Source organism: Thermobia domestica, chromosome 11, assembly GCF_964235325.1.
Source record: "Thermobia domestica chromosome 11, izTheDome1.hap1.1, whole genome shotgun sequence".
NCBI lineage: Eukaryota > Metazoa > Arthropoda > Insecta > Zygentoma > Lepismatidae > Thermobia > Thermobia domestica.
In genome coordinates, this window is record NC_137464.1 from 55,362,161 (window position 1) to 55,382,892 (window position 20,732).

At 33.7% G+C, this 20,732-nt stretch overlaps 1 long non-coding RNA gene across 1 annotated transcript; it reads right to left on the reverse strand.

Moving 5' to 3' along the window:
* Positions 1 to 7,420: 7,420 nt before the first annotated feature.
* On the reverse strand, positions 7,421 to 18,224 carry LOC145663558 (uncharacterized). Its single transcript, XR_014127185.1, has 3 exons — positions 18,118 to 18,224; positions 10,856 to 11,003; positions 7,421 to 7,550 (listed from the first exon to the last, which is right to left on the reverse strand). It is a non-coding gene; the product is annotated as an uncharacterized LOC145663558 (long non-coding RNA).
* Positions 18,225 to 20,732: the final 2,508 nt, after the last annotated feature.

Genomic DNA, 20,732 nt, shown 5'->3' on the forward strand with positions numbered 1-20,732 from the left:
CTCTCCCTTGGTATCTCTATGCGTGTTGCATCAGGTTCAGGAGGAACTTAATTTTCTATGTAACGCCTTCTTTATAATTAGTCTGAGGAAGGAACTTTGGGGAGACCAACAAAGAAAAGAGGACTTAATTAGTTCGCAATTAACAGCAAAGAAGAAAGGAGAAAGCTAATAACAAAGATGGAGAGAATGAAGAAATTGGTAAAAAGTATTCCTTTGTAGAGATTTCTTTTCTGTTAAGTTTAAAACTTCTGTTTGTTCAGCCTCCCTCATCCCACCATCTTTAGCTCATAACACAGCGGTGTTAGCCTTCAGGCTTGGTCTCTATCAAAGAGAGAAACAAAATTAAATCTTTATGTATTGTAATACAATCCCTGTATAAATACATTGTTCTCGCTTTGTATTTTAGGATATTTGTTTGTTCTCTGTGACTATATTAATCCTACAAAGTGCTTGGACAACACAAGCAAAATTTTGGACTTTTATATATAAATATATTCTGCACAGCCAAAAGGAAAATCTTCAACTATAGTATATCTAAATTTATGATCCATTTTAAATGTCAATAAGGACGTTACAGTTATATTAATAACTGTGGTGAATCTAGCATGGGGTCGGGGTCCTAGACCAGCCAAAATAATTTAAGTTATTATTTATATATTTTTGGACGTTTATAGTAAATTCATGATATACCTATCATAATCTGGATTCGGGCTGGCCACCCCACTTTTTACCTTCTAGATCCGCCACTGATTAATAAGAAAGAGCTCAAATAATACCCGTTCTTTATAGGGAAGAAATCGGTTTATGGAAAATTCTGTATTTACAAGGTATATATATTTGATTACCCTTTTCTCCAATTCGTACGATGTGTACTTGAACCAAAATGAAGTTATAGAAACTCACCACGACTCAAGTGTTATGTTGTAAATTCATTTCAAGGGCTATAATCGTTATATCTATCTATCATATCTATCTATCTATCTATCTATCTATCTATCTATCTATCTATCTATCTATCTATCTATCTATCTATATATATATATATATATATATATATATATATATATGGTGAAAAATCAGTAATAAAAACACAGCTCTATGTAAATATTAACTGTGTCCAAATAATTGATTATAAACGGTTGACCCGTTTCCTTATTTTTGGTATTTTATCAACACAAAATGCAAAATTACAATATTATGGAAGTTACCTCTACTCCCCCTTTAAAAACGAAATTTTCGAGAACACTGAAACACATGTTAGTTACGGCTGTCAAATGGCCAGTATTTTATCGGCTGACCTGTATTTTTGTCAGGTTCAACCATATCGTCCCTCTCGAGACAAAGAGGCGTATCTCATTTTCTTAATTTTTCCAGGAGACAAATTTAAAGCTTTTCTTATTGTTCATTCTATCATATTCTTTTAAAATTTAGTTTGATCTCGTAAGTTATATACCTGAATGATGGATATCAAACGAAATTTTGAAAGAAGACGATATGATAAATAGTGAGAAAATGTTTAAAGTTGTCTCCTGGAAGAAATAAGAAAATGAGATACGCTCTTCTGTCTCGAGAGGGACGATATATTTCAAGCTTTAAAATACAATTTTTCTTCATCTGTTTTGAGGATTATGAGCTTTTACCAGAAATTTTATTTTTCAGGGTTGGCAGCTCTCGCATTTAACTTGGTTGTAATGAGAAGTTTATATACTGAGTTTCATCTCCCTAATTTGAGAGACCCCCTGAAATACTCTATTTTTGATATATATTTAGATCCTTCCCCTCATTAGGGTATGCATTTTATTAAAAGTGACATGGTTGAAACCACCTGACATGAGCTACGTGTTCAAAAATCCACTTCGTACGGAGATACAATGTATAATTGTATAACAGGCTGTGGTTATATCTTATGCTCATAATCAACTGAATAGGGCCTATACCCAAGGGCACTGATTCCTCTGTAACTTTGGGGGAGGGAGCATTGAGATGTGTATTTGATTGCAAAGAAGGGTCTAAGAAGGTTTCTATGAGAATTTTAGGACAAATTGAATTCAAATTAGGCAAAATATTAAATATTCATAAAAATACATATAACAATAAAAAATACATATTCATGAAAATGCATGCGCTTCCCCAGGATTTGCGCCCTTGCCTATATTTCACTCCAACTAACCTGTTAGAAGACCAAAACAAACTTTCAGTCTACGTCGCTCTAGATCTGCTAATTCTAAATGCTGTTGTTCTTCTTTCCATTAAAGAATCCCCAGTACGAAAGTTAAAAGAAAAAGAAAAAGCACGGAAAAGTTCTCTTGTGGTTATATGATTAGCATACGCCCCTTTGTTAAGACAGACCCGGATTCTATTCCCTGCTGGAGCTCATTTGATACGGATCCTATGTTAAGCTGTAGATATACGTCTCATATAACCACGATACTGAATGGCATATTCAATTCCAAAACAACGTACCAGCTTTAAGCAGTAATGCCTACTAAACGGAAACATGGTACAGTACAAGTTGCATCTACATTTACCTCTTGTAACTTACTGTTCCGACACTTTCGGCCCTCGCTAACTCTGCCAATAACTTGATTGATCATCTCGGTGTGAGGAATCATATCGCGACATTTATTACATGAAGATATGCCATGTATAAGTTATAGAACAACATATTTTATTAGAGGGCACATGCATTGAGAAAATTTTAAAGTAGATCCTGTTTTTATGAGAACATACCGGGAGAACTAAGGATTAATTATAACTTTCATGATAGCACGAGCACATTCTTTAAAATTTATAACATTAAACCGTTGCAATGAGATAAGTCAAATATCTTTATAGTACAGAATGCGGGAGCAATAATAACGATTTCTGACGGTTTTGGAAATAATAAAACTTTATAGGGAAGTTCAAATTATTATTTTTTTCCCCACAACGATCCATTCTTCTTATTAATCTCAAAAATAACACTCTGTAAGTATCCACCAAGCACTCAAAATAGACAGTCTGATAATACACTTGGGAGAAACGGCGCTCCATGTTGTTCCTTTCTTTTCTATGCTCTATACATAGAACGTTCCACCAGTTTGCACGGGCTGTTTTTGCAGCCCAGAAACGACAGTTCTGTTCATTAACATACAGAAACAAATGGAAATGGGTTGCATCTGACATCACTAACCTGTTTAAATGACAGATTCAACTTGCAGAAGCATCAAGAACGCGTTGCAAATTTTAAACCATTTCATATTGTCTCGTCTGCACGAAGATCTTCACTAGCATCTTCACATGATCAAAGTTGTTCATGAGCTTACTGAACGAGAAAAGGCGAAGAGACTTCAATTTTACAAAAAGCTTTTGTAGATTCTGAAAGTTAAACATGACATTATGAACAAATTACTGGTCTCACAAGGTACATTCGCGAAGTGTCCCCTCGGGATTCGTGTAAAATTGATTCAAACGAAAAGTTCTCCGCGGACCAATATGCATTGTACTAAATTTAGCAGCCCATAACGATAATTTGCATGTATATGGGACTTCATATATCCTGAATTCAATCAACACTACTATACGCTCGGACACAAAATTGCTCTTAGTTTTTTAGGTGTAACTGAGCATGAATGTGGTGGGCATATGCAAAACAAATTGAATCAAGTACTGTTTCCCCAACACATGTTACCCACCTCGACTGCCATATTGATTCAACTTTCGGTTTTTCAAATGGGAATAGGTGCAAGTGATACATCAAATTCATTCTCAGAAATTCATAGTTGTAGTGAGCTTTACCGTAGTTTGTACTGTTTGGAAGGTATTGTGTTAAATGTCAGGCACTTCACGAGTATTGAGCTAAATAGAAAATTATGCAGGAGCAAATTTGTATAAGTAATCTTTTACATGATTTTCCGTTGACGAAACATTCTCTGAACGTACATACATACAGACACAGAGACGTCAATACGGAAATGGTAGGTTTTCACTCAAATCTGTTCGTATCTGAATTTACATTATGTATTTTGTCCGTAATGCATTACTCGCTTATTATACACAGTGATTCTTCTAAAACTCACGGATTTCATTTGGGTCTAGAATTTCTAACTGAGGTCCGATTTTCATGCGGTTTGTGGCAAATGATCAAGTAAGAATTTGAAATTTATGGGACTATGTTTATTCGTTTAAATTCATCCGGGGTAATATCGGCCACGCCTCAAGAAAAACAGCAAATATTTGCCAATGTACATGTACCTTGCAACTGGAATGAGGTTTTGGATTTTCGAAGCGAAATCGCAGAGTACAAATAAGTGTTAGTGAGAAAACAAATTAAATGTTAGCAGTAACACCCAAAATTCCCATGTTGAATAGCTACAGCCGATTTCTTGCTACAAACAACGGAGAGATTTCTTGGGCGACCTAATTAGTCGATAAATGATATTTTCCACAAGGGCTGCCTAGAGAATCCGATGCTTTTCTGTCTCACTCAGAAGCTATCCTGTTTCTTCCAATTTATTCACTAGTGACCATATGTATATTTATATTACTATCAGGCGCAGAACATTAGGCAAATTTATTTCTAAATGACTTTCGAGAAGCAATAACAGATTCTGTTTACCAAACCCTTTTAACGATAAAATCATGTTGCTCCAAAAAAGTACACTATTCTCACTGTGTCCTGATTATACTCACACAGTAGAACAGAATTGTACAGCGCAATTCCCAATACAACGGCCCAATTTCCTATTTCTTATTCTTATTGACCTTGGCGAGGTTTCCATGTACGAAGAAAACTCAAATCTTCACACCGCACCGCACTCTATTCCAATTGTAAGGTACACTGGCGAATATTTGCGATTTTTCTTGATGCGTGGCTGATATTATTCCGAATGAATATGGTCCCACAAATCTCCCGTTCTTCCTTGATCATTTGTCACAAACCACATGAAAATCGGACTTCTGTTAGAAATTCTAGACCCAAATGAAATCCGTGAGTTTTTCTTAAATCACCCTGTAGTATAACATGGAAGTATCGTAATAACAATCATTCACACAAATGAAATAATATTGTGACACCAATGTTGTAAAGAGTTTGTTTATACCTACAGTGGTTTTCCAGTTAGAAATTAGTTTGATTTGTCAACATCAAAAATGTAAGCGTAACTGATATTACTTTGCAATGTATACTCGCAAAGAACCTAGAATTATTTAACATGCAATACCTTCCAAACAGTACAAGCTAAGTTAAAATTCACTACACTGTTGAATTTCGGATAAAATTGTACATGAATTTGATGTATCATTTGTACCTATTCTCATTTGAAAAACTGGGAGTTGAATCCAATATGGCGGATCCAAAATGGCGGCCGGAGTAGATAACATGGTCAGAGAAGCAGTACTTGATCCAATTTGTTTTGCATATGCCCACATTCATGTCCAGTTAGTTATAAAGAAACTAAAAGCAATTTTGTGTCCGAAGGCCCATAAATACCGGGCTAAAATACCGGTATGGGCCGCTAAAATTAATATAATACATATTGGACTGCGGAGAACTTTGCATTTGCATCAATTTTACATGAATCCTGAGGGGACACTTCGCGAATGTACCTTGTCAGACGAGGCTCATTGGTCTCATTGGTCAGGCTATGTAAAGAAAGAGGATTGTCGTTTTTAAGCTGTGAATTGATGTAGAATCCTACAAATATCGCAAAAGGAACAGCATGGTACGTCATTTCCTCCGAGCACTAGTTTGTAGTTTTTGACTGTATGTGGACATCTACGTAATATTATTTGCAAAAAATAGTGATACGCATTGATTGTTCATGGAAGGAAAACGTATCGTTGTGAATATATATATACATCCCCTGAATTGATATTTTATTTGTACAACAGACAAGGGTTTCTGGGTCTTCTTGTATAATTCTAAATTTAGTTAAATATTATTAGTTCATTTGGAAATCTGAGCTTGAGATAATGTTGAAATAACAAAGCGTAACTAGTTTCAACTGGTAACAGCGTTGCAAAATTTTTAATCTTCCCGTGAATAAATACTATTTGGATTGATTCAATATTACAGCGCTAAAATGATTAACATTGAGATTTCAAATGATTAGAAATAGGATCATGTACTTCGTCTGACACTATAGTAAGCCACGTTTCCATACTAAAATTGAAACAATCGACTTTCATTTCAGATTGCGAAATTATGGTAGACTTCCTAATGATATGGATCCCATATTCTTAGCTGGAATGATAGGTTTTCATTTCTTGTTTGATAGACGGATAAGGGGACAGACGGAACTTACTCTAAGAGTGTTAAATCTACGAGGGTTATTTTTAAAGTAATGTCCGATTGCCAATAGAAACAAAATCAATAAGTTCCGAGTGCCATACATTTTTTTTTGTTATTTCCTCTGTACACATTAAACTTATTTATCTTCATACTTACTATGTTTGTTTAAACATCTATCATAACGTTCCACAAATTTTTGTATACCCTAGTCACAGAAATCACCAGTCTGTGACCGCAGATAATATTCAACCGTTGTTTTCACTTTTTCATCGGTGTCAAACCGCTGACCGGCGAGAAACTGCTTTAGGTAGGGAAAATATAATAATAATCGCTTCCACCGTTGACACGTTCCTTGCTGTCAAAATTTAAATCACAGATCTTACTTCACACTTGCCCGATGCTCAATTTGACAAACCATTTCAACTGTTAACACTCAATCATACACACTGACGCTACGACTGCAACTCATGCCCAAGACATACTGGGAGACAGCATGAGTATGCGTTTCAACAGAAACAACATACGTAGCCAACAGCAGCAATGAAAACAATGGTTGAAGATTGGCTTCGGTCAGAGGCGAGTGATTTCTGTGAAGTAAGCATACAGAAACTTACCGGTTGCTATGCTAAATGTTTAAAGAAACATGGTAACTAAGTAGAAGAACAGCTTAACGTGTACAGAGAAAATAACCAAAAATATATGGCACCATCTTATATGCTTTAAGATGTTTACAAACCTTAAGAGGTGGTTCCTTACATCAAAAAAAGAGAAAAAATTCATATGGATCTGTATGGAAAAGTGCATAGTTTTAGGGCTAGGTCTGTCCAAAATCGCGAAAAAGCCAAATTTCAAGAGGTCCTATTTCGAACTCGAGACTGTGGACGATGGCCCTTATCACGTTATTATGAATCACGTAAGATAACTAACTATTTGAGATCTATGCATATATATTTTCTTGATTTATGTGACTCCAATGAATAGTGAAAAATATGTATCTCTTGAGGTGTATATCTTTCACTGTGTAGTCTCTGTATTTCGTTTAAGCAAGGGTTACGCAAGGGTTAATTGGGAAGGGTTAAGACACTTTCCTAACTATTATATGTAAAAGCATATATTAATGACACATAATTATAATAAAGAACAACAAGCTTGAATATTATTTCTTGCGTTTTATTATCAGTCTTATTAACAACATGAGTCTTCTAATTTACAGTTACACGAAGTTAACCGTAGAAACCAAAACCTTTGTAGAATGCATATGGGTAATAATAACCATATCCTGCAAAAAATTAATAGAACAGTTATTAGATATACAGAAATATTAATAATAAAAAAACATCGTTATTTTGAAAAGCACTTGTTTATATGATAAAAGTACTGAGTTTGGTTCAGAACTTATTAAAGCTCTGAATTATACAATGATTGCTTTGACATTTCATACTTTAAAAAAAAGAAAGAAAACCATTTCAATAGCAATACATCCTTTATTTCTTTGCTCCTTGCACTTATCCTTGCTTAGTTATCCTGTCATGTATTATTGTATTCAAACTAACTGTATAATCTCTCTAAAATCCTTGTACTAGCGGGTGAAACACAACCACATATAGTCCTTTTTATGGGATTTACAATACCCTTAATCGAATTGTCAATACTTTTCTATCTTTCATTTTACCCGATATATTACGTGCTACTATCTTCACTGGGAAAATTTGTTGTGCCTAGTTTGAAACATACACTTTTAAATTTTCGATACTTAATATCCGTACCTCAATGAAATTTAGCAAATATGTAGCCCAAGGCAGTAATGGGCAAACTATAAGCTGCAGATCAGATGCGGCCCTATGAAATTCTCTATCTGGCCCGCGTCTTGGATTTAAATTGATGAATTTAACTTCCTATCTGACAAAAATCAGTGGATCCGAGTTTCAATCAGATTATGGGAAGATTTTAGGAATGTGTTCATATTTTTCATTAATTACATAAATGAATTACATTAATTACATATTTTTCATCATTTCATAATCTTTGAATCATTAGTATTTCAAGAATTTATTGTTAGTATTTCAAGAACCGTATCACTGTTGTTTTCAATAAATTATATAGGCAAGCATAAAGTTTTTTTTCCTTGGCCTTCTCTTAAACAAGTTTCACCATCACTAGCCTAGGGTATGTGTAGTATTTTTTGAGGTACTTTTCTTGCAGCTATTCTGAATATGAGGCTTCAATGGCGATGCCCAAATATATATATATATATATATATAGGTCTATGTTGAAAATCTAGAAAATCTCCAAATGTATAGATCGTGACATATGCATATGTTGCCATTCTAAAGCGTGATTCATTTTAAAGAGAATGATGTACACAACAATTTCGAGGTAATTAAGGTAGGAGCAACAACATTCCTAAGTGAAAATATACAATTTATTTTTAAAATTACATGATTTTAAAGGACATAATAATTAGGATCAATATGCCCTTGGAAAATCATGTTTCAAAATGCCCTTAGAAACTATAGGACCTATCCCAAGAGGTTTAAAGAATTACACAAAAAAGTATGCGTTCTGTCTAAATATCCAAGTATCAAAATTCACTGGTACCAGCGAAACGAACGCACCCTTAGTAGTTAAAGGAATATCCCTATACCTCAACTTCCTTTCTACAGTTCGTTTCGCCGATAACGGAGGATGGTGAAACATGGATATTTAGATAGAGCGCGTAGTATTCCTGTGTAATTCTTTAAACCATTGGTATAAGTCCTATAGTTTCTAAGCTATGACGTTTTGAAACGTGTTGTTTCGAATTTGTGGCGGTTCATAACTCTGAAAGGAGACTTATACCTTATATGACATGCTTATTAGAACTTTTTTCTTTCATTTCATATAAGGAATCACCTCTCAAAGTTTTTCGGTACTGTTACCTTTCATCCTATATATATAATGTTTATTTGTTTAGTTTTTTGTCACAATATCTTCCTCAAAGTCGGTTAAATCTCTGAACCCATTTCAGTATACGCCAGTGAATGAATTATTAATAATGTTGAACTATTTTTTGGGGTCGTTTCTTTCATACTGGTTGTTGGTAATACGTTACTGTAAGTTCTTAAAAATTGTTTCACAATCTGAATGAAATGTTTCCAATGATGGGGTCAAAAGATAAATTGTTTTCTTCAAAATATCTTCCTTCACTTTGAACATTAATCAACTAACAGCTTAATTACAAACATTACCTCCATTTATTACTTTAGTTTGCAAACTGATGAAGATACTTTGTGGTTTTTGGATGGCTGTATTTTGTCAATATTTTGTGTTACTATGGACAGATTTATGTAGAAATTGGAGACGCAATATACTGTTTCTTAAGACATTCTAATAGATTTGAAGATCTTTCTTCCAAAAGACAACAATGTCCATTCATACATTTTCTAAGAGGCATGCGAATTGACCTTTCTCTAACACTGGGAAATGCAGAGCTCCCTCGCGGCTATTTGGAAAGCGTAATTAGCGCAATGGACTCGGGTTTGATTCCGGTGCCGCGGTGGCTCAGTGGTAGAGCGTTCCCCTCTGGTGCTTGGGGTCCCGGGTTCGATCCCAGCCCTCGCCAAGTGAACTTTGTGGTGGATAAACACCGTGTGCTTGGATTTTCTCGGGGTTTTTCCGTTTCCTCCCACTTTCTTCAGTCCACCATTTCCTTCATTACTGATCATCACCGTTTCCTTTAGCCTAACCGGCATAACCGTGGGACGTAAAACTCAAAGATTTCATTTCATTTCATTTTCGGGTTTGATTCCCAGTAGAAGCTTATATGGATGGTATCCTACATTAAGTTCCGGAACCACGTCTGATATAACATCGCTGCTGACAGGGATAACAAACTCCAATTCCGTAATCAACTACCAAGTGTATTCCAAACAATATTGGTGTTTTGCTATAGAGTGTTCCTAGTGAGTCTACTGCTTTAAGAGGTTTCACATTCTAAAAGTGTAAGTTTATTTCTTACACTATTTTCACGAGTCTGAAAAGCAAATTTTGTTCAAGATAAGATGAAGTAGTAATTAAGTTGTGTGGCCATTTACAATTTCTTTTATCAATAAAATACGGTTCTTTTGTTGGGAAAGTATGGAGAGTACAAGTGGATGCCCCAGTAAGAAAAGAAAAGAAAATATATAATTTTTTAATTTTATGCTTTACGAAAATAATCGATCATAATTGTATAACTAATCAACACCTCAGATTTTTTAAATGTGCAAATGTCTTCTTTAATCCTTTTATTTTTTATTTTTTTACTAATCTCATTTTGCAAGATAAGGTCTTTGCAAGACAAATAGGCTATCCGTTTCCAAGATTATACAGTATTTGTAAGAAATAATGTTCTCAAAAAAATGTGGGATCTCAAGATAAGAATGACCCCGAAATCTAGGGGAAAAAATTGTATCCTTAATTTCGCGCCTTCATAAGTAATCGAATCCCACTTACGACACCAATGAGTTTGTAAGATAATGCCGACATAACGAAAACCCTCGAAATTACTACAGTGGAATTATCCGGAAACTTATCGAAATTTCATAAAATTGAGGATATACTTACCGAAACCGTAGAATGGTAGACCGTAGAATCCATAGCCAAAGGTATTATCTGCTTTCAGATCCTTATTAATGACTTCTTTACCATTGACTGGTTGGTCAGCAGGAAACGACAGAGCAACACAAATCAACATGGCAAAGACAACCAGCGACTGAAATGTGAAGAGTAAATTTAGGATTTCATTTTATATAATACACATTGTTAAGAGTACAAACAACGTAGTATACTTCTACATTGAATAAATGAAAACAAAATTAATATTGATAGAGCCGTACACTAAATTGGAGGTTTTCAACTTTGCGCTTCAAAAATATAATTAATAAATAGTAAGTACAATTCCTTAGCATTTATGAAAATGCACACAACTTTATTTTCTTCCCTTTTTTAAAAAGGAAAATTACTTGAAATTGTATTTTCAATGTTGAAGTTGGATCTTCTCTTGCCCTTGACTAACAAGAGCATCATGTAATACATAATATTGAAAAGTCTAATAAAAGAGACCATGTTTTATATACCTAAGTATTCGCTTTCATAGAAAGATACTCATTCTCTTAAACATGGGATAAATTCATCTTTTCTCTCTTGATTGATTTTAATCCGAGACGATATTCCCTGCAGAGAAGTCTTGGCAAAAACACACACCACGTTGAATGGAAATCGTATAATTTGAAGAAAATTATCAATAGTTATATAATTATATTATAATCGCGTTTTTTCTATGATCCATATGGATTGTAACAACCATAAGTGATTAAAATCACACAGTATAGGAATCAATCAGGAAAATTGTGTTTATGTAGCTTCGGTTTCTTAAACCTTAGATTTAACGTTAAAATGCATTTTTTTTTTTAGCTCTGCACTAAATAGCTTAGTTGCTGGAGTGAATATGAACAGTTTGTATGATTGCACTCGCACATACGACTACAGCTGACGACATACAAACCTATAACACTGTTTCAAGGAACAGAGCTGTTGCTCATAAATTATTGCAATTTAGTGCTGGTCCAGACAGTAAGCAAAGAGTATTCAATTGAAGGTTTTGGACATGTTGACCGAGATTTCATAGAGAAAAAGCTTTAAAAAAAGTGTCATTACTGAAATTATATTAATCTAAAAAAAATCTAGTGTACACCATTTTCTCGGCTTGAAAAGGAAAAACTCTAAAAAAAAGAAAAAAACTTCCGTCAACCATGGGATTCAAATCTAAGACCTTACGAGTGAGAAGCAAAAATACTGATCATTTGTCTACGACTCTCGGAGTTTTCCAATTTGTTGTCTCAAAATTTAAAAGTCATATTGTAGAATGTAGTTGAAATTCTTAGCTCTTATGTCACTATTGTTTCCCATAGTTTTCGTTACTCAATGCTGCTACTTTGTGGTGCACAAACACCGTGCTCGTGGGTTTCCTCGGGATTCTCCCGTTTCCTCCCATTTTCTTCATTCCATCGCTTCATTCATTTCTCATAATCAGCTTCTCCTTTAGCCTCACCGGCATAACCGTTGGACGTAAACCTAAAAACTTAATTTCATTTTTTTCAATTTAATGCTAATTTCAACATTTCTTTATATTTAATATTTCTTTGTTCTATGTTTATTTTTTTAAAATAACGTTCAATTGTGTTTCTATGGAAAAAAGTGTTCATCTCTGGTGTCTTAAATCGATTTCAGAGTCTGGAATCTATGACGAAAATGTAGTTTCACGGTCTTCTTTAATTTGGTTTATCTATCTTCAGTCATTCGTTACAACTTCAAATTCTTATCTTTTTTTTAAAACAAATGTAATTTTTTTAAAAAATATATAATTTATAATTATAAACTACAAACATAAATCATGGAATTCGTAGTTTTGCAAAATAATTTTAGTCGAGAAATTTCCTTTTATAGGTGGATCGTTCAACTTGATACGTCCCTGTAACTTTTGAACTAATAAACATAAAACGCTGAAATTTCATACAATGCAAATTTTGACAGGGGATATTGTTTGAAACACAACCAGATAAACAGTGTTACCAACCCAATATAAAGTTTTACTTTTCCAAAAAAAAAATAACAACGTCAGGTTATTACACAATTCAATTTTAAACGTAAAACAAAGATAGGTTCACTCTTATTAAGCAGTGTTGCAAACTAAGGATTCTACAGTATTACAAACATCGGAAGCCCACCAAATTTTGGAGTGTTCTACAACAGTGAAACGAAAGTCACACGGACAAGGCAACGCACATCCAATGTACCACAGTGTCGAATACTACAGACATAATATTACGTATTTCGAACAAATGGAAACCAAGTTAGAAGGAATTGAAAATTTTACTTTTTTCCTAGAGAGCTTTATTTTGAAAACATGTTTAGATAAGTATCTCATCTAATTCAATAGATATTTATAGATCATAATGCTTTTTATACCAACTTTATCTCAAGCCATTTCTAAGATATTTAAAAAATGCTTAAACTTGATATATTGTTTAAAATGGCGTACTTGTAGGAAATTTTGAAAACAATTTTTGAATTACTTTGGCTCTATAACATTACCACAATACTTTTTGACAAAAGAAACACTGACCAAAGCTTAAAACACACTTTATTTTAAATTATAATATCAGTTTCGGATATCTAACATATCCTTCTTCAGACAATATCCTTTTACTTTTAGATACACAATACTTTTTGATAGGTGTAATTACAACAAGTTCGCGAAATTACATAATTTTATTTATCATATCTCTAAAACGGTTTGAATATCGAATTATTGTAAACAATGTTATGATCCGTTTAAATTCAAATTCCTATGCCGTTTAAATCCAAATTCAGCCCCACAATTTGGTGGAGTGGGAGGCAGATATATATATATATATATATATATATATATATATATAATGATCGAAAATGACCGATATTAGTATCGAACTCATAGTGTTCGGGGTCGCTGAGTCGAACAGTGACATTTCCGATGTCGTTTAAATCGAAATTCAGCCCTACACCTTGGGGTAGTGGGAGGGGAAGAAGTATATAAAAATGATCAAAACTGACCTATATTGGTATCGAACTCATAGTTTTCGTGGTCGCTGAGACGAACAGTGACACTTCCTATGCCGTTTAAATCCAAATTAGGACTTTTATTCCCAAAATGAAATGTATTATTCCCGTGCAAGGAACGAGTATTCTGCTAGTATATATACAAGGAAAAATTTATGTTCCTATTGTATATATCGAAGATAGTATGTTATGAGACAAATGGTATACGAGTAATATAGAAAGTGATATACTACGTATTTGGAAAAGTGTTACTGTGTATGGATGGTGTGAGTTGTTTACAGATTGATAGAGATTAATAATGTTTATCAGAATCTTATAATAAATGCGTTGGATGTAAAGATTGACATTCAAAAACTCGGCCATCGATAATTCGGATCCTCAAGATTTCTAGCATTGATTTCGAAGCACCCTTTTAAAATTTATCGTGTGGACGCCCAATTGTTTCCTGGGAGCGTCACTTATGTTTTCATAGTCGATAATTAGTTGAATCTTACTTGCATCTGCTAACAAGCGTTCCTCTTCATTCCTTCTCGTTTTATATTGTTTATTTGTTTTTATATAGCCCCAGTGTAGATTCACTGAAGAAAAGAGATGACGTAAACTGTAATTCATAGTAATAGTGTATAGTGTAGTGACTATCGTGGGTGCACACTAAAGTTTAATTTGCGTTTCATTTACTACCTTTAAAGAATACTGCAGGTAGTCACTTTCTATTAGTTTATACAACCTTCCAAAATTGTACATTTTTGCAAACCTTCTTACGACTGGAGGTTGACGAATACTTGAATGTCCACCTTTATTCAGGTACCAATTTCAGTAGCCTCATTTGAAACTTTGTGACTTTGCTTGTTGAGGGAAGGAGGGAACGACATTCTACTGACAGGAATGGTTTCTAATTATTTTTGTATATCATTATATTGTTGATAATATATATAGTGGCGGACCCAGGATATGATCAAGGAAGGGGCTAAACCATAGTTTGCCGTTTTATCCAGTGTAAAGCAGGATTGAAGCCCATTTAATCCAGTGTACACCCGAGCGTCAAAGGGGGGCTATAGCCACTATAGTTCCCCCCTCGAATCCGCCACTATATATATATATATATATATATATATATATATATATATATATATATATATATATATATATATATATATATATATATATATATATATATCAAATTGATCCCTCTCAACCACTAAATGACGCACCTGATTGTATCATATTCACCTGTTGTCAGGTGATTTAGATAGAATAGTTTCCATAGGTAACATATATAGATTTAAAGAGGTGACTATTATTACTTGTTATTTGACTTACAGTAGTATTGTGTCTAGTCTCAGAATACCCAGTCGTCCTATTTGATTAGGATTAGAAATTAGATTTCTGGACTTTCGGCATCTAATGTCATGTTAGCCTGCCACAAGTATAAGGGATGAAGTACCCGGCGATCACACTACCCGGGGAATTGGAGAGGAAGAAGAGAATGGGGAAGGAAGGAAGCGACCTGAAATTATTAGATTTGATACCATCCCGGCATTTGCCTGACGTGATTCAGGAAAACCTAGGGAAAACCTCACGCAGGATGGCTGACCTATAAAAGCTGCTACATCTTTTCCTACCGCGACCGAGTGGCTCTAGTGGGAATTGAACCCGGTACTGCTTGCACCAAAGTCGTCCTATTTGAGTAGTGCTATCATGCTATTGAAATCGTGTCGCCACGTTTGGCCTAATCCTCGTTTCGCCTAACCAATTATCTGACACTTTTATGACAGATAAATGATAAGATTTGTGTCCGCCATTTTAGGCGAAAAAAGGATCCTCGTTTGGCCTAATCCTCGTTACGCCTAAAATGGACGGCAAATAGAAAAAATCGCGGAAATTCAGCTAGAGGGAAATTATATAAGAGAAAATTCCCTGGTATATAAAGAATTAAGAAATGCAAAATATATAGATTAATATTATATTAACTATTTTCGAGGAGTTAGGATTGCCAAAACTCCTTTATGTATTTACTAGGACCATGGATATAGGGTATATATATGAATATATATGAGTAGGTGAATAGCAAAACCCATTAAATTCACATTTTAAAATTTGTGACAAATCGAGAAAAACTATTTAAACACGTCATAATTGTAAAATAACATTAGAAACTAGAGAACATTAAAAAATTAAGATTAATGTGACTGTTGGTCTGACGAAAGCTGTGTAATCACACTAATCTGTGAATTGCGTTATTGAAGAAAATAGTTTGGATTTAACAGGTTTTGCGTATGTAAATGGAAATAACAGCTTTTGCATCTGGACGAGCGGCCATTTTTGTTGAGGCTCAAGATACAAAACCTATCAAAAAGAAAGGGAGTCAGGGTCAGAAATCAGTATTATGCCTACTAAAATATTGGAAGGGGGGATGTATTATCAACTATACATTGCACAAGATTGGCACAAATGAATATGGATACATAAACGCTACATTAATTTTGTTCTAAATTGAAAACAATGGATCCAAATGTGCAAAAAATTGAATTATGTAACCTCCTCTCCATCATCATCTACTAAATGGAAATCCATATCGTCGTCGTCTTCTGGTGCATCATCATTTTCTCGGTTTTCTATTACTCAAAAACCTCTTTGTAAAACGTGAGCTTTGAGCTGCTTTCAATCATCAAACCCTTCGTAACTACAAGCGGAGCTAATTATACCTATCCGTATACATTTCTAAACTTAGTAACTATATTTTGGAAGAGTTTGTAGCCTTTTATGGACGAACATAGGGTGAATATTAATTTGCCAATTATCCCAATATATGAATTTGAAATATAGCAAAACAAAATGTGCAAATGTTGAGTTTGAGCAAAACAGTGGCAGAAAAAGAATCAAAAATGGTAAATAAGTAGCAAAAAATTTTAACATGCTGTACCAGAAGCATGTTATAATTTTGAATGATAATTGACACTAGACATTTTAAGAGGTTCTGCTGAAGCTGAAGAGACCGTTTAGAGAAGAACCTAATCCAACAATGTTCTGTTCAAAGTAGAGTTACCCTGAAATACAAAACAAACGACTTTTAACCATAGATAGTCCACTCACCTTGTCTTTTTGGCTACATTTCATTTCCAGTTTTTCATGTGTCTTGTACTTTTTCTACAAAATTTTGGTGTTGTCTAATAATAAAATTATGATCATCGCTGCTTAGAGTAGAAAAGTTTCACGAACAGTTAGGTCAAGACATATAGTGTCTTCATTTTCAGTCCAGGGTGCGCTGTGACTCAGTAGCAGAGCGTTCATCTCCGGTGCTTGGGGTCCCTGGTTCGATCCCAGCTCGCGCCATGTGGACTTTGTGGTGGACAAACATAGTGCTTGTGGGTTTTCTCGGGGTTCTCTCGTTTCCTCCCACTTTCTTCATTCCACCATTTCATTCATTTCTCATCATCACCGTCTCCTTTAGCCTAACCGGCATATCGTGGGACGTAAAACTAAAGATTTCTTTTTTTTTTCAATTTTCAGTCCAAAAATTTAAAAAAATTATGAAAGCGCACACTTCAAATTCTGCCAAATAAAATTTCGAATGATTTACGAAAAGTTGCAATAAATATTTAGATTACTAAACTAATCCTATACAGTACGAAACCTCAAATTGTTTGAAATATGGAATTAACCAGGTTTGATTCTGTTTTTCTCATTAGGTTATTTGCAGGTTTGGGATTTCACAGTTTATGAAACTGAATATGTCAGAGGAATTTAACTGGTTTTGCATCTGTATTTCTCAGTTCTTCACATAGTAGGGAATATTTTTTTTTCGAAAAATTTCCCTCCAGCTTTATCTCCGCGATTTTTTTATAGTCCACCATTTTAGACAAAACGAGGATTAGGCCAAACGAGTATCCTTATTTCGCCTAAAATGGCGGACATGAAGCTTATCTTTTATCTGTCATAAAAGTGTCAGATAATTGGTTAGGCGAAACGAGGATTAGGCCAAACGATGCAAGATCTATTGAAATAGCTAGGGCATATTACACCTTGTTAAATAGCTGAATGCTTCTTGCGCAGAAACCTAAGCATATTTTTAAACATAACTATACTAATTCTTTTCATATCAAATACTAGTCCCGAACTCGGCGGGGTCGGGTGCTACGATGCCGAAATTGTTCTGGTAGCTTCTAGGCCGAAAAGTGTTGAAAAGATACGTTTAAAGAATTAAAAGAAAAGTAAATAACAATTCTTACCTTGAGCTCCATTTTTAATTTATATAATGTACCCAGCGTCTGGTAAGACACCTTGCTTTAAGCCAGCAAGAAAGAACTACATTGAATCAACATTCGGAGCTTTCTTTATATATACAAAAAACAGTTCGAAATTTACTACCTGTCCTTGAATTATTATTATTATTATTATTAAATCATCACTTAATTAATGAGAAATTTACATATCTATATTTCTACGAGAAAGGAACCGAACAAGGTAGGAAGTTGTGCAAGTATGAGAAATACTTGGGTATACATATTACCAAATGAGTGTGTATCGTGTTGCATTACGAGCTTTCGTTTCCCACGCTTTGATCTAATTACTATAATGGAAATGTATATAATCTTCGGGAAAACACGGAAGAATTTTCCCTTGATTTGGACATATTTTGTTTTAACACATTTTATTTTCAATTACAAATTCGGTGTGCAATATCATTCATCGAGAGTAAAATTTTTATTTCACAATAGCAATAATTTTCCCTAAAGTGAATCTCATTTAAGAGAAAATGAATGGGAATCTTTTTCAATAATAAATTATGTAAGAAGTTCTATGTTAGCAATAATTATGATAAATTATAATTAGTATATAACAATAAAGCCAGGCTTTAGAAGATTGTGTTAGTTACTTATAATGGAAATTTGCCACGACCGTAATATTGCAAATTATGGATACGTTAAATTACCAGTATCAAGTTGTAATGTCTCACCATTGTAATGCTGAAATTACAATTTTGTTTAGTTGTGTAAATTTATTTGACGAATTCCTGAATTACTGCCTAAAACTTACTATTCTAATAGTTTGTTGTGGACAACTTGAAGATTTGGTCTAATCCTTTACAATCATTACAAGATGTAGAAAATGCAGAAGGTAAACAATGCATAAATCTTACTTTGGTTTCTAATTTAAAGTAGCAGATTTATTTAGAACTTCTCAAATTAAGTTTTAACACATTTAAGTCCATTCATCTGCCAATTTGATGTTTTGAAGGATTAAACCAATAAACTGAAACTTATAAACAGTAGTAAGTACTGGTGAAATCTAGAATTAAGTTTGTTTATTGATTTTTCGGGGTATTTAGAATTAAGTTTATGAAGTCTAGAAGTCTAGAATTAAGTTTATTTATTGTTTTTTTCGGGATATTTAGAATTAAGTTTATGAAGTCTAGAATTAAGTTTGTTTATTGATTTTTCTGGGTATCTAGAATTAAGTTTATGAAGTCTAGAATTAAGTTTGTTTATTGGTTTTTCTGGGTATTTAGAATTAGGTTTATGAAGTCTAGAATCAAGTTTATTTATTGATTTTTCTGGATATTTAGAATTAAGTTTATGAAGTCTAGAATCAAGTTTATTTATTGATTTTTCTGGATATTTAGAATTAAGTTTATGAAGTCTAGAATTAAGTTTATTTATTGATTTTTCTGGGTATTTAGAATTAAGTTTATTTGTTGATTTTTCTGGGTATTTAGAATTAAGTTTATGAAGTCTAGAATTAAGTTTATTTGTTGATTTCTCTGGGTATTTAGAATTAAGTTTATGAAGTCTAGAATTAAGTTTATTTATTGATTTTTCTGAAATGTAATTTGAGTATTTACAATAATTCATGTATATGAAATGAAATAGTTTAACGTCTCTCGATTATACATTTTAGGCTAAGGGAGACGGATGATTAAGGCAGGTGAATGATGAAGGAAAAATTGCTAAAATGATAATGTGGGAGGAAACGGATGTACTCCAAGAAAATCCATGAACACGATATTTAAACTATAAACTTACTTGGCCGGCGATCGAACCACAACCCCATACACCAGACGTAAGCGTTTTACCACTGAGCCACCGTGTCTCCCTTATTCATGTATAGATCCTTCTATGGATCGTTTGTAAACGTATCTGTGAGGGTCTTCTTATCCTTCGTCCGCAACTCTGGAGACGGTATTTAATTAGAAAATTACGATAACACACTTAATATGAATAACACCTCCAAAGTTTACATTTTTGTATATAATTTTTGTAACTGATGCAATTAAGGGGACGTATGCAGATGGTGTGCTTTAGGGTTCCGGGTCCTCTCAAAATCCCGACTTTTCTCTAAATTTACTTAAATCTTAGGGTGGTCTAACAAATTTTAATACAATTTGTTCTCATATCTAAACTAGAACCCTCAATAAAGCTCAATAGACCCCTCAATCTTTCGCGAAATAAATTTCTCTGTTCATACTTGAACGCAGTTAACTATTTCAGTACGTACTTAAGCTGACGAAGAGAGACTGTTACCACAATTTTAACATCTTGTAATATACATTGTATGAATTGATAATATCGATTATTTTTTTAAGGAAAGTATATTTATATATTACGTACGAAACAAAGCCTTTTGTGAACGCTGCATGAAATAAAACACAAAGCTTGTTATTTTACTGGAATAAAAAAAACAATGTTTACAGAAATATTTATGATGATTTTCTTAAGGTTTTTGGACAATGGCTCATACCTGAAAATAATGTGGTTCGGATTCCACGTTAATCAGCAGGTCCACGTCTCATATAGCCTCGCTGCTGAAAAGGGACGTTAAACTCAAAATCAACTCAACTCATACC